Genomic DNA, 10,758 nt, shown 5'->3' on the forward strand with positions numbered 1-10,758 from the left:
AGGGAGTGCGATGATTTAGTGGTCCACAACTAAAGAATCCTTGTGGAATCTGAAAAGACCGTATCGCAAAAGCATGCATGTGCACCTGCTAAAAGAAAGGAATAGGTGGGTAGATAACTAAGTGTTCTTGTAGCAAGTTTTTCTAAACTTAAATGTTTTGTTCTTTTCTTTCTATTATCTATACAATAGGCATAAATTGAATTGTTGGCCCAACGGGCCTGGCATATTCCCACGTTTCAATGGAGCTTCCGTTTTCATTTTGTTTTATTTTGCCTAAACAACTTTAGGCCGACCTGATAGAAAAATTAAAAAACACAACTGCAGCGTCTCTGCCCAAGCCTTGGCAAGAAGAGGCCACAATGGTGTTTTAGCACCGCCCACTGTTCTGGCAAGTGTGGGGAGGATATTCTCTGCTGCTGGCCGCTTTCCCAGGCACCATCAGCATGAGCCTGAAACCACAGACTTGGCCGAAACTCATGTGTTCTAAACATGAATATTCTAAAAATGCCTTTCCTTTTTAGTCACAGCCTATATGCAGCAATATATAGATTATGATGATTTAATACAAGGAAAAGTGGTTTACATGCTGAGCCTTTAATGTCCTACTAGCCCTATTGTGTCGCACTCACAAATGCTTCACAATGTATTTCTTTGGTAGGCTAATAGCTTTGAATATAGAAATAATATATGGCCTGAGTAATTCAATTTCCGTTCCTTCTTCGCTTCGCTGTCCTGTCTCTGACCTATTTAGAAGTGTTTATATGCTGTTTAATATTGACATTTCTTACATTCAAACGCTTTTCATGTTTAATTCAAATGTTTTCATTCAAATCCATATGGTTGGTTTCAATACTTAAAAACCAATTGGTATGGTGCCAGGTAGTCAACAAAATAGATGGGGGTGTTGGTTAAGAATTGGTGATTTGTAATGAATGGAGCGAATTTGGTGTCAATTTGTTTTTTTCCCCTGTGAGCCCGGAGCGGTTTTGTTAGCTGAGCAGTATGAAAGCCATGGAGCGCGAAGAGCTGTGTGTCAACCGCACCACTCGCACATGAGCGGATTTTCAACCGTCAGCTCCTACAGTGCCTGTTACCACGCACCACGCACACACACACACACACAGTTCACACAACACACAACGCACCACACCACAAAAAAGCCACGCGACAACACAACACAGGCGAGTGAGGCCAGACGCTTTCTTGCCTTGTTCGTGGGGGGTGGGGGGGCGCGGCAATTGGGCATGAAGGATGTGCTGGACTTGAGAACCTCCTGTGTTCTGACAGCTTAATGACTCAATATTGTCACCAATCTCTGTGTGGTCTGTGGGTAGGAGAATGACTGACTTGGGGAAACAGCAGTGTGGGGGGTGGGGGATGGTGTGGTGTGTGTGAGGAGGAGTGAGGAGTGCGGCGTGGTGCACATGCGTTAGCTGTGGGTGTTTAGGACACCCATGTTGGATGTCCTTGTGTGGCATGACCCTGTATCTCTCTCTCCCTTCCCCCTCTCCGCGTCCTTGGCTGCTCCTACCTGGCCCTGACTGGCTGTGGCACGGCTGGGCTCTCCAGTGTGGGAAGCTGACATGGACGAATAGATAGAGGCTGGGGCAGCTGTTGCAGCAGGGCGACGCGGGTTGGCCAAGCACAGAACAGGGAGAGGCCAAGAAGGGAAGAGGGAAAATATAGTTGGAAAATATTCTTCAGTGACCTGACTGCCAGGGGAAAGTGATAGCTAAGCCGTACTATATAGAATGCTTGTCTAAAATGTGTGTTTGTTTATGCTCGGTTGCGCCCTGCAGGAGAGACTGAGTGCATAATTTATTTTTATTTTTATTTCAAGCCAGTTCAATCTCACGGTTGACTATTAATTCATCACGGAGCATCGGGGCTGTCCAAAGCCCGGCTATCCAACCGTTAAAACACTCTCATTAAACTCTAGGGCCAGGGTCAGAAACCACAAATTGGATCAGTAGTGCCAAAGCATGTTTCACTTAGTCTGGCCGCCAGGATACCCTAGCTGTAGCATTAATCATAAAGAGACAAGGCCTACTTTACGCGTAAGTTTACACAGATATTTTTTTTTTTTTTTGTGTCCTGTGGGCTGACCCACTCATGTTCCATCTTGCATGCCTTTGCAGCATAGTTGGCAGGCCAAACATTTCCTAACTAACCTGCTTGTGCTGGTTCTCCCTCCTACAGAATGGTTTTCAACCATGTGAGCCCCAGCCATTCAGGAATGTTTGGAAAGGTACGGTGAATCAGTTTGCTCAGTGTTCTGCCAGCACTATGAGTTTGTGAACGTGTTACATATGTCTTGCAGTCTGTTTAACTCGTGTGCACGTTTTGTCATAATGTACTCAGCAACCTGCAAATGTGAAACATTTGTACAATGCTTCCAGCTCAGCATATAAGTGGACTGTAGAGGTAGAGTTTGGATACATGTGTACATAGTGTAGGGTTATGGAACTACTCCGTTTTGGACGGCCGTGTGTGTTTGCGCTTTCCATTGCTCCGGCTGGGGGGGGGGGCAGCAGAGGTGGCCAGTTAGCGCCTGTGGTAACAGGAGATTCTTTGTCTGGCCAGGCGTGTCTCCTCCCTCCTCCCGCCTACTCCTCTCCTTCCACATCATGGTGACATCTGACCCAACACAGCTCTGCTCTGTACCAGCCCACGGGGGGCCAGACACACACAGCACACACCACACACACACACACACACCACACACACAGCACAATTCACACACACACACACACACACAACACACACAACAGTCGGGTTATGGGAGAGAGAGGATGTCTGGGGTAGTTCTGACTCGCTGTCATAACAAATATGAGACCCACTCAACAGTCTGTAGCACACTAATGCAGTGCTTAGTCTGAAGAAAATCACATCTGAAATAGGAACACATTACTAGGAATATGGATCTAATGGATTTAAATGAGAAGACAGTGAGGAAGGGAGAGAAAGAGAGAGAGAGAGAACGGGAGAATAGAAAGAGAGAGTCCTCATGGTCATCAAAAGTCAGTCCTGCTGCACAGCACATGAGAGAGAGAGAGAGAGAGGCAGAAGAGAAGGAGAGGCTAGAGAGAGAGAGGAGGCTCAGTAGAGAGAGAGAGGGCTAGGAGAGAAGAGATGAGAGAAGGCTCAGAGAGAGAGAGAGGCTAGAGAGAGAGAGCGAGCGAGAGAAGGAGAGAGAGAGCGAGATAGGAGAGAGAAAAGGAAACGGGTGTTGAGCGAGACTCAGGGGAGTTATGGTGTGATTTTTAATGCAGGTCTTTTCAAGACGGAATGAAATGGGAGTCGGTCTCTCCCCAACCATCCCCTCCCAACTCTCCCCCACCCCATGCTCCCCCTCTCTCTCTTTGTTCTAGCCATGGATTTAATTAACTAGACCCCCTGTTGGGACCAAACGCTCTTTTCTCTAAATACATGGACACTGTCAGAAAAAACACACACAGAAATAGCAGATAATTACATTTTGAGATAAAAGTTGCTTCAGTAGGACAGGCGAGGAGGCACACAAAGCGGGGGGGGGGGGGGGGGGGGTAAGAGCTATGCACGCCAGGTAGGGAAAATTACTTGAATTAATGCAAATGACTGAGAAGTGTGGCTGGGTTGTTGTTAATAGTGTCTAATGGTTATGGATGTAAAATCATTTACATAAAGTATGTGTATCTATTGGGGGTTGTCGTCTGTGTGTGTGTGTGTGTATCTCTTCTCTTGTGCATCTCTTGTATATGTCCTGTACCTCTTTTTTTCTTGTCTACTTCCTTCTCTCTGTTGATTGACTGTCGTCTCATTGCCTACGGACATACTTGGACTCTGCCAGCTAATTCTGTGAGTCATCGTTCAGTTTCCGTCATGCTCAATACTCCTCCTATTTCCACGCTGACTCTTTCGCCACGAATTTTGCAGTTATGAGATTCTATTCTGAGTATACTGTTGTGTCCTCTTTCTCTACTCTTCAAGGATATATACTTTATTTATAATATATCAATTAACTAATTATGAAAGCAAAATATTGTGTTTTTGTAATATGTGTAACAGTAAGTATGATAATTGTGTTTTATTGTTTGTCTCCTCTGTGTAGGGGTGTGTTACTACATGGTGGAGTGAAGAGTGGGCTTGCCTACGGGCTGTGCAGTGCATGGTACGGCGTTTTTCCCTTCGTGTGCTGACCCCACATATCGTCCACGCGGGAGGGCAGCAGTGATTTAGATACTGTCCAGTTGCCCTACAAGACAGAGGACGCTGGCCCAGCAGATTCTGATCCACCATCCCACGAGACCGCATCTCGGCCCAGGATGCACTGCAGCACCCCTATTTCAACACGCTACCGCCCCCCATCATGCAGCTACGAAGACAGTGAGGTGTATGTGTGTGTCACTCCACCTCAATGAAAACCATAACATATCAATCTATCTATGCAACAAGAATATGTGTGTTTTGTCACAGCATTGACAGTTAAGTGATGCATATGTGGTGTGTGGTGTGTGTTTTGTCTCTCTGTGTGTGTGTACACATGTGGAGACTAAGCATGTTTTGTACGTGTGCGTGCTGTATTCATGCGCATATATTTCCTCCTCTGACCCCCCCCATCAATATTCTCTGTTTCTCCCCTCGTGAGAGAGATTGACACTCCGTTGCACTAAACTCCAGTGCTGTTTGTCACTTAAACAGTCTACCCATCCGACGCATGATTAAAGACACGAGCTTCCTACTGTGAGCACAGATGGCTCCTTTGAAGAGATCAGACGTCTCCACAGCTCTCGGGTGGCTAAACAGATATACATCAGGAAAGTGGATGTATAAGTAAGCAAAGTTGCATTTGAAGTTCTCTCCACCTGTCTGTTATCGCGCTGAAGTCTGCCTGGTTCGGTTTGAACATAGATTTGTTTTTCCAGGCCGTAGAAATAATATTCAGTGAACAGAAGAAGAGTACAGGGAGTACTAGGATAGATATTAGTGAAATGGAGGAATGTATTAGATAGGAACAACCTCAGGGATACAGTGTCTGATATGGTCAAGCAGTAGGCTTCCAGCTGAAGTGTCCTAACACACACATGCTGCAGATGCATGCGCGGGAGCGTAACACCACACACACACACACACACACACACACACACACACACACACACACACACACACACACACACACACACACACAGTCTTGCGCAACTACCTTGTGGACATACAATTCAGTCCCATTCGAAATCTATTTTCACTAACTACCTACACCATCCTATAACCCATACACTTACCCTAACCTTACCCCAAAACCTAACCTGTAACCTAAACCTACCCTAGCTCTAACCAACTAACCAAAACCGAACACATTTGACCTCCCACCAACAAAATTTCCCCAGTTTATCAAATTTTTGTTTGTTTACTATCCCCACAAGTATAGTTAAACACACACACACACACACACACACACACACACACACACACACACACACACACACACACACACACACACACACACACACACACACACACACACACATCTGCTCTTTCGATAATGAGCCATCATTACTACTAGTCCTCTGCATGGCATCCCAGACAGGAGAATAGACCGTAGGGGAGAGACATCAATGAACAGAGCGGAGAAGGAGAATAGGGAGCTGAGAGAGAGAGAGCAACTAAGAAGCGAAAGAGCGTGGGGAGAGAAGTTCTCCAGGATGAACAAACTTTCTTTTAATGATGCCAAGTCTCGAGGCCAGAAAGGGAGAAGCTAAAACAGACCAGTAGTAATGAGTAGCCCTTTTACCTTCACACACATGTATCACAATATAACTGGAACAGTGGCGAGCAGCATCAAGTGTTGGGAAGAGAAGTCATTGTAGTTGTTTAGGGATGGGGTCTCTAGCTGGACTGTACAGACCACACCCAACACCAGTCCTATGAGAGGCTCCTTGATCGCTCCCACTAGTAGCCAGTAAGTCTGTAAGGGAGGCGTGGTGGCGTTTAGGGCTCTAAGCTGTCTGAGCTGCCATGATCGGTATCTGTCAGACAACTGCCCTATAAGGCTTCTCCGGGAGTTAGTGTGGGAGATGTTTATCTTTTTGTTAGCTGTTTGGTGAGCTGGCCGAGGAACTTTTTCACCTGACTTATAAATGATGTGAAGCCGTAAGAGTTGCCTGACTTCTCTCTCTCTCTCTCTCTCTCTTCTCTCTCTTCCTCTTCTCTCTCTCCCCTCTATATCTGTCTCTCTCTCTTACTACCCCCCCTCCTCTCTCAGCCTCCCCCCCTTTCTCAGCTGTTATCAGTCTTCAAGGTCCCCGGAGTGAGGCTGGAGACGAGGTGAAGGATATCTTCAGTCCCAGTCGAAGGATCAGACCGTCCAGCTGGTGCCCTTGGCTAAGTGCTGGTGATAATGGACCTCTACCCCCTAACCCCAGGCCCCTAGCCCTGCCTGCAGGCTAGACCACCATCTGATCAAGATGGAGAGGCATGAGGCTTCACAACACACACACACAACACTTACCTACACCACCAGCTCCTCCACCAACCTCTGCTCTTGACTCCACCCAGCATTCCTCAGTCAGAGTTCCCATGTTGTAAGAAGACAGGAGAGAAAGGGAGGGTTGAATGGTTACCTGGTATATCACATATTAGATGACGTCAGAAGTACTGTATATACTCTCTTATCTGAGACCCGATGTCTGTTGTTGGTGGCAACGGAAAGCTACGCAACGTCTACGAGAACTGTCAGGAAGCTCAGAACTCCTTAACATCTTCCTCCTGCTAAACCACCTCCTCCTGCTTCCTCCCTCCTCCCTCTCCTTCTCAGAGCGTCTCCCTGGACTCACTATGCTCTCTCTGCCTCCTCCTAAATGTACACTGAGATTCAATGATGACGATGGGTTTGTTTTGCAGATGAGCGTTTTATTTTGTACTGCCAAAACATGCATATATTATATACCTCTTATATTAATCAGGTCCTTGTGAACCATGATTGTTCTTTTGCACAGCATGCAGGTGGGTATCCCTGCAACAGAATGACTGTGACGGTTGTGTGTACACTGTTGCGTTGCGTGTACACTGTAATTCATGTTGTATTGTACCGTGAAACCTCCTCCTTAACACCCCATATAGCGTATTTTTCYGCAATCTTGTGATGTCCACTCTTCAATTGTCCTACACTTGGGTGCAGCTTGCCTTTAAAATGTGTGTGTGTGTTTTTCGGGAGAATYAGTGAAGGAGTGTGTGAGTCAATAAATGTTGCAGTATTGTGTGTTATTTTCTGATATATACATTTAGAACTGCCTGCAGGTCTACATATCATATTTKGTTTATTGTCTTCTCTAACAAGCTACACTATATATACAAAAGTATGTGGYCACCCCTTCAAATGAGTGGATTRGGCTATTTCAGGTGTCTAAAATCGAGCACAAAGCCATGCAATCTCCAAAGACAAACATTGGCAGCAGAATGGCCTTACTGAAGAGCTCAGTGACTTTCAACGTGGCACCGTCATAGGATGCAAACTTTCCAACAAGTCAGTTAGTCAAATTTCTGCCGTGCTAGAGCTGCCCCGGTCAACTGTAAGTGCTGATATTGGGAAGTGGAAACGTCTAGGAGCAACAACGGTTCAGCCACGCTGTGGTAGGCCACACAAGCTCACAGAACGGGACCGCCGAGTGCTGAAGCACGTAAAAATCTTCTGTCCTCAGTTGCAACACTCACTACCGAGTTCCAAACTTCCTCTGGAAGCAACGTCAGCACAATAACTGTTCGTCGGGAGCTTCATGAAATGGGTTTRCATGGCCGAGCTGCCGCACACAAGCCTAAGATCACCATGTGCAATGCCAAGCGCCGGCTGGTGGGGTGTAAAGCTTGCCACCATTGGACTCTGGACTAATCTGTGTTTGGCGGCTGCCATGAGAACGCTATATGAGAACACTATATGTATAGTGGCAACTGTAAACTTTGGTGGAGGAGGAATAATGGTCTGGGGCTGTTTTTCATGGTTCGGGCTAGGCCCCTTAGTTCCATTGAAGGGAAATCTTAATGCTGCAGCATACAATGACATTCTAGATGATTCTGTGCTTCCAACTTTGTGGCAACAGTTTGGAGAAAGGCCTTTCCTGTTTCAGCATGACAATGTCCCTGTGCTCAAAGCGAGGTCCATACAGAAATTATTTGTTGAGATCGGTGTGGAAGAACTTGACTGGCCTGCACAGAGCCCTGACCTCAACACCATCGAACACCTTTGGGATGAATTGGAACGCCGACTGCAAGCCAGCCCTAAATGCTCGCGACTGAATGACGGCACAGTCCCTGCTGCAGCTGCAATGTTCCCAACAAATCTAGCGTTGGATAAGCATTCTCAACCATAAATGGATTTGGAAATGCCGAGATGTTCGACGAGCAGTTCCCAACATACTTTTGGTCATTTCCTAGTTTCATACCTAGTAATCCTTACTATGCTTTAGTGCCTTCCTTGTCATCTTCCCTTTCTCCCATATACTTAAAAGTACTTTGTAGCATTCAACCGTGTTGTTTTGTGAAACTTACTACTCCATCCCTCTAAAGTGAGCTCCTCCAGTCTATCATACCCATTCCATTTATTCACCCCCCTACCGTCTCCTCCTCCTAAGACTGCAAGCCTGGACCTCCTGAAGACTGTTGCTGCGAGGCCTCAGCTGTATGAAATCTACCACTACCCCAATGTTTAACTCTAGTGTACGTAAGACAAAATTCAATGTATAGACACAGGACTGCTTGGCCACAACGGAATGTTGTGACTTCGTTGTTGTTCATCTGTGAGAGAGGATAGAGGAGAAAAGTGTTTTAGTTTCGTGCGTCGTCTTGGTTCGGCCGGTTCCTTGTGTGAGGTGTTGCACAACTGGTGTGAACATAAGATAGCTAAAGCGTCATGAGGCAGAGAGACCAAATGTGGCCTCGTCTGGTACGATGTTTGGGTAAAATTGCATAACCTGGTAAAATAAAAGACATCCAGGTGATAACAACGCTGACTTCCTCTTTCTGTCATAACCCATCTTCACAACACTATCCCCACTGGCTTGGCTCAGTTCAGTACTATGATATTTAATACACGAACTTTCTTCAATTTTCGACTTTAATAACAATAAAGACCACCATCACCCCAGAGGGAGAGATGGAGAGCAAGGGGAGAGGAAATTGAGTAGAAATATGGGGCAATGTTATGTTAACTTACAGAGTCTCTGTGAGAAGCAAGAGAGATCCATTCTCACATGTCCTGCGTTAACTCCCTAGTCTGAGGGTTAAGGAGTAAGGTGCCCTTAGGGCCTAGATGCTGATCTGGGGTCAYTTTTGCATTTTCCCCCACTAATGGTTATGGTTAGGATTGGGGGAGGGGGAGCTAATCCTACATCTGTACTTAAGGGAACTTCATCCCCCGAGCGAGGCTTTACCCTAAATGAAGTTGTTCCCTCCCATCATCTGAGGGCACTGTATCTGTTGGCCACTAGGGGACACTGCAAGCTATGCATGTCGTCCCCTTGAGACCACACTGGTATACAGGTGGTTGTTATGCTGACAGTTTTATCGAGAAGTTCACACACACACACACACACACACACACAGATGGAGAGGGTACATTGCGTTTATTTGAGCAGAAACTTATCCCAATGGAAGTGTTGCGTTGCTTTGCCAGTTCACCGGGAGGTGTGACAAGCACAGGGGACTGAGGTGCCAAACCCCCGGCTCGGGCACATGACACCTAGCTAGCTTGTCATCACTCTGTACCATGGAGCCTGTAGTATTTCTGAGCCAGCTCTCGATCAGTTTACAYCCAACAAAGACAAAATGGTCCTATAACTACAACAAAGACGGAGAATCAAACAGCCAACCGTGACGGTGAGGTAAGACTCCTATTCAAACAAGCTGTTCTCCAGAATGGGGGATGTATGTGTTACTATGTAACATAAACCTAGTCTAACAAACTAATGTTGATCTAATGTGATTTACTATGCTTAGTGAGCCACCACTAACTGACATGTCCCTAACTGATGATTGGCAGCTGCTTCCTACATTCAACAGCCCCTAATCCACCTCACACCCTCAGCCTCCTTTTGAAGGCAAGACAATGTAATGGGATGATCCATGCCCAAACACCATCTTCCCCCCTGACAAACATCCTATGAGTATTCCTAGGTGTCCAACCCTTCAACTTCCCTACTCAAACACTTTCACATTTGGCCCGTTTGTTTAAGTCGCCCGCTGGCTGAGGTGTCACTAGGCATTGGGGGACCTCCACACTCACACAGCACTAGACCGGATCCAACCAGTCAGGCTAAAGCAATACGAACCCAGAGAACCGTAGAGGAAGGGCCTGGGATGGTGAACTTGAACCCTGGCTGCCTGCACTGCAGTAACTGAGTTCCTATTGCATAGCAACATGTGACTATCCAGGCAATGTGTTGAACGGTCCTGTGGGCAGCGGTGAGAGGACCATATTGCTCTGGTCTGGCGAGGAGGTCTTGGTCCCCGAAAGCGTGGTCAACCGGCTGTCAACCCTCAACAGCGTGGTCAAGGCCCTCACAGCATTCCACCACTGACGCCCTCTGATCCGCACAGCAGGGAACACCCGACTCCGCCCCAAGCAACCGACGTCCTGCTATCTTGTCCCTCACTTCGACGCTCTCTTGCTCAAGCTAATCAACCCGCACTGGAGGATTAGCATAATAATGGTCTCTGTCCCAGTGGCTTTATGCTCTGACCGTACCGACTCAATCGGGTCGTTCTTGTCATATTTATGCTGCATATTCT

The 10,758-nt window shown here is 46.7% G+C and overlaps 1 pseudogene; it reads left to right on the forward strand.

Moving 5' to 3' along the window:
• The window catches only part of LOC111953333 (cyclin-dependent kinase 15-like), a 28,406-nt pseudogene extending 21,169 nt beyond the window's left edge, over nucleotides 1–7,237 (forward strand).
• The last annotated feature ends 3,521 nt before the right edge of the window (nucleotides 7,238–10,758 follow it).

This window comes from Salvelinus sp. IW2-2015, linkage group LG27 (assembly GCF_002910315.2).
Source record: "Salvelinus sp. IW2-2015 linkage group LG27, ASM291031v2, whole genome shotgun sequence".
Lineage (NCBI taxonomy): Eukaryota > Metazoa > Chordata > Actinopteri > Salmoniformes > Salmonidae > Salvelinus > Salvelinus sp. IW2-2015.